Genomic DNA, 5,054 nt, shown 5'->3' with positions numbered 1-5,054 from the left:
AACATGTGAGAAGTAGAAAGTACAGGTATTTGAGTTCAATATGTAAGAAGTAGAAAGTACAGGTATTTGGGTTCAACAAGTTAGAAGTAGAAAGTACAGGTATTTGGGTTCAACATGTAAGAAGTAGAAAGTTCAGGTATTTGGGTTCAAAATGTAAGAAGTAGAAAGTACAGGTATTTGGGTTCAACATGTAAGAAGTAGAAAGTACAGGTATTTGGGTTCAACATGTAAGAAGTAGAAAGTACAGGTATTTGAGTTCAACATGTAAGAAGTAGAAAGTACAGGTATTTGAGTTCAACATGTAAGAAGTAGAAAGTACAGGTATTTGTGTTCAACATGTAAGAAGTAGAAAGTACAGGTATTTGGGTTCAAAATATAAGAAGTAGAAAGTACAGGTATTTGAGTTCAACATGTAAGAAGTAGAAAGTACAGGTATTTGGGTTCAACATGTAAGAAATAGAAAGTACAGGTATTTGTGTTCAACATGTAAGAAGTAGAAAGTACAGGTATTTGTGTTCAACATGTAAGAAGTAGAAAGTACAGGTATTTGGGTTCAAAATATAAGAAGTAGAAAGTACAGGTATTTGAGTTCAACATGTAAGAAGTAGAAAGTACAGGTATTTGGGTTCAACATGTAAGAAGTAGAAAGTACAGGTATTTGGGTTCAACATGTAAGAAATAGAAAGTACAGGTATTTGTGTTCAACATGTAAGAAGTAGAAAGTACAGGTATTTGTGTTCAACATGTAAGAAGTAGAAAGTACAGGAATTTGGGTTCAAAATGTAAGAAGTAGAAAGTACAGGTATTTGTGTTCAACATGTAAGAAGTAGAAAGTACAGGAATTTGGGTTCAACATGTAAGAAGTAGAAAGTACAGGTATTTGTGTTCAACATGTAAGAAGTAGAAAGTACAGGTATTTGTGTTCAACATGTAAGAAGTAGAAAGTACAGGTATTTGTGTTCAACATGTAAGAAGTAGAAAGTACAGGTATTTGGGTTCAAAATATAAGAAGTAGAAAGTACAGGTATTTGAGTTCAACATGTAAGAAGTAGAAAGTACAGGTATTTGGGTTCAACATGTAAGAAGTAGAAAGTACAGGTATTTGGGTTCAACATGTAAGAAATAGAAAGTACAGGTATTTGTGTTCAACATGTAAGAAGTAGAAAGTACAGGTATTTGTGTTCAACATGTAAGAAGTAGAAAGTACAGGTATTTGTGTTCAACATGTAAGAAGTAGAAAGTACAGGAATTTGGGTTCAACATGTAAGAAGTAGAAAGTACAGGTATTTGTGTTCAACATGTGAGAAGTAGAAAGTACAGGTATTTGAGTTCAACATGTGATAAGTAGAAAGTACAGGTATTTGGGTTCAACATGTAAGAAGTAGAAAGTACAGGAATTTGGGTTCAACATGTGATAAGTAGAAAGTACAGGTATTTGGGTTCAACATGTAAGAAGTAGAAAGTACAGGTATTTGAGTTCAACATGTAAGAAGTAGAAAGTACAGGTATTTGAGTTCAACATGTAAGAAGTAGAAAGTACAGGTATTTGAGTTCAACATGTAAGAAGTAGAAAGTACAGGTATTTGTGTTCAACATGTAAGAAGTAGAAAGTACAGGTATTTGGGTTCAACATGTAAGAAATAGAAAGTACAGGTATTTGAGTTCAACATGTAAGAAGTAGAAAGTACAGGTATTTGTGTTCAACATGTAAGAAGTAGAAAGTACAGGTATTTGGGTTCAACATGTAAGAAATAGAAAGTACAGGTATTTGTGTTCAACATGTAAGAAGTAGAAAGTACAGGTATTTGAGTACAACATGTAAGAAGTAGAAAGTACAGGTATTTGTGTTCAACATGTGAGAAGTAGAAAGTTCAGGTATTTGGGTTCAACATGTAAGAAGTAGAAAGTACAGGTATTTGAGTTCAACATGTAAGAAGTAGAAAGTACAGGTATTTGGGTTCAACATGTAAGAAATAGAAAGTACAGGTATTTGTGTTCAACATGTAAGAAGTAGAAAGTACAGGTATTTGTGTTCAACATGTAAGAAGTAGAAAGTACAGGTATTTGAGTTCAACATGTAAGAAGTAGAAAGTACAGGTATTTGAGTTCAACATGTAAGAAGTAGAAAGTACAGGTATTTGAGTTCAACATGTAAGAAGTAGAAAGTACAGGTATTTGGGTTCAACATGTAAGAAGTAGAAAGTACAGGTATTTGGGTTCAACATGTAAGAAGTAGAAAGTACAGGTATTTGTGTTCAACATGTAAGAAATAGAAAGTACAGGTATTTGTGTTCAACATGTTAGAAGTAGAAAGTACAGGTATTTGAGTTCAACATGTGATAAGTAGAAAGTACAGGTATTTGTGTTCAACATGTAAGAAATAGAAAGTACAGGTATTTGTGTTCAACATGTAAGAAGTAGAAAGTACAGGTATTTGAGTTCAACATGTGATAAGTAGAAAGTACAGGTATTTGAGTTCAACATGTGATAAGTAGAAAGTACAGGTATTTGTGTTCAACATGTAAGAAGTCAAAGAAAAAAGTAATCAGAAAAATAAGTAGTGGCGTAAAGTACTGATACCAGAAACATGTAGAGTAACAAAGTATATGTACTCCACTACTTCCCACCTCTGCTGACACGTCAATTGGTTTTCAGACGTTACAGTTTCTGCTCGTTGCTCATGCGGTGAACCACTTTCGTTACGCTCCATCACGCTGATCATGAAGTTTGATCTTTTTCCGTTGTATCTGCAGTTTCTGTATTTTATGCGCATACGATTCCGATGTTTTGTAACCTTTGTTTGTTTGCTGGTATGCGAGCACAGCATTATCGATGACTTTATGGATGAATAAACGCAACCTTTAAGCTTCAGTTATGTTATAGTGTGCTAGCATGCTCGAGAGTCATGCACTTGGATTGAGACTAGAGCAGTAGATTAGGCCATATTTGATGAAAATAATGTTATATGACCACTTGCAATTATAAAGTAATATGTACTGAATGTATGACGGTGCAAGGGTGAAGCACAGGTCATAATCTAAGACATTTTACAATTTTAACATAAAACACAACGTCCTCAAAAGTCAGGATCCTTTGACAAAAAACCTACCCAACATGCATTTGACATAATGTGCAGTTTTTGTGCTAGATTCCACTTTTAATCGACATTGTCGGAGGCTTATATTCTGAAGGATCCCACTCAGAAGTATTGTTATTGCCTGTTGCAGTAAATACGCAACCTCTGTGCCCGATGAAGAAATGAAAGCAAAACTATTCAAATCAATTTTTAAATTGACAGGTGCCGAGTACGTCTTATTAAAAAGGGTGGAATATCCCTTTGATAACACCACTCTTGTCGGGAAACCCAAAGACTGAAACTTATGTGGGTGTGTAGACGCTGTTTCTTTAAGAGCGTGGGTGAGAGAAGAATGTGAGGAGACTGGCAAACACATTTTCTAAACACATGCGCGTATTTCCCCCATCCACACTTTCAGGCCCTCTAATTATTGTGTGTGTGTGTGTGTGTGTGTGTGTGTGTGTGTGTGTGTGTGTGTGTGTGTGTGTGTGTGAGGTTAAAGTTGGCCAGTAACACGGAAAACACTGTGGGATTTTTTTGTAGGTAAAGCAGGGACATTTTATCTTTCTGTGGGGGCTGACAAAGCTCACAGTCTAACAGGAAATATGTCATTTTGTATGTGACCTCAAGCCATAACAGGGAAATGACTGAAAATATAATACCATAGAAAAATAAGATACATTCGGTAAGCAAATTATATGGATCGTATTTACATATTGGCCGCCTGGAGCGCAGGCCTTATGTGTTCGAGACTGGATTTGGATGCAGACTCCGATGCCACAAAATGAATAAAAACAGCATATACCAGAATTAGAAAACATGCTTTAAGAAGATGGCAAGCATAGGACTCATTTGCATAATTTCATATGCAAGAAAAGTATTGCTTTTGCATTATTTTGATTGCATGTTTCTTAACAGATCTTCCTCCTCACTCTCTTACACTCCTATCACTTCTATAATCCTTTAATACAGACGCAGAAGCAAACCGCAGATTTGGAGAAAACTAACTATTAACAGTGGGGAGGAGTGCAAACTGAAACACAACACTGCTCCTGCTCCCTTTATGTAAGCTGTGGAGCCCCTTCAGGGTCCGGCGGAGGGCTCTCAGCATTCCTGCACGCTAAGCTCTTGTTTTCCTGGACTCACTGGACGTTAGTGCAGCCTGGAAACACCTCGGATCACTGAGCTCGTGCATGTGTGTGTGCCCAACGCATGGGACACACACACCTGAGGTTAGTCATTACACCTGCAGGAAAAGGACAGAAAAGCTCTGGGCGGGTTTCAGGCAAATAGTGAAGATATCTGCATCAAATTGATATTGTTTAATATCATATTGGAGTGAATGTTATTGGGATTTGAACTGCTGGTCAAACAAATAAATGGAATAGTAGTTCACAAAAGTTTGTCGGTACCACTTTACAATAAGACTGCCCTTATAAAGGATTCATAAAGGGTTTATAATTAGCAGCACAGATACATGTGGGCTCACTATTTGGCAAGATGACTAAGCCTTATAGTGGCTACCTAGCGAGAATCAACTCGGTGAGCAACAGATACCAAGGATGCTGGCTGATGAAGACGAAGTAAGCTAAGTAGCCAATATAAGGCTTAGCAGCACATTACATTACATTTACATTACATTGCATTTAGCTGACGCTTTTATCCAAAGCGACTTACAATAAGTGCATTCGACCAGGAAGACACAACCTTGAAGAAAACAGAATCATATAAGTACATCAGGTTTCATAGAGCTAAACATTTCAAGTGCTACTCAACTGGCTTTAGGTAAGCCAGTCCTTTATTAGTATAAAAGTGCTTTGTTAATAGTTCTATTGCTCGAAGTGGAGTCGAAAGAGATGAGTTTTCATCTGCGCCGGAAGGTGTGTAAGCTATCTGCTGTCCTGATGTCAATGGGGAGCTCATTCCACCATTTTGGAGCCAGGATAGCAAACCCACGTGTTTTTGCTGATGGGAACTT

The sequence above is a fragment of the Gymnodraco acuticeps genome, unplaced genomic scaffold (genome assembly GCF_902827175.1).
Source record: "Gymnodraco acuticeps unplaced genomic scaffold, fGymAcu1.1, whole genome shotgun sequence".
NCBI classification, from domain to species: Eukaryota; Metazoa; Chordata; class Actinopteri; order Perciformes; family Bathydraconidae; genus Gymnodraco; species Gymnodraco acuticeps.
This window is presented reverse-complemented; position numbering follows the sequence as displayed.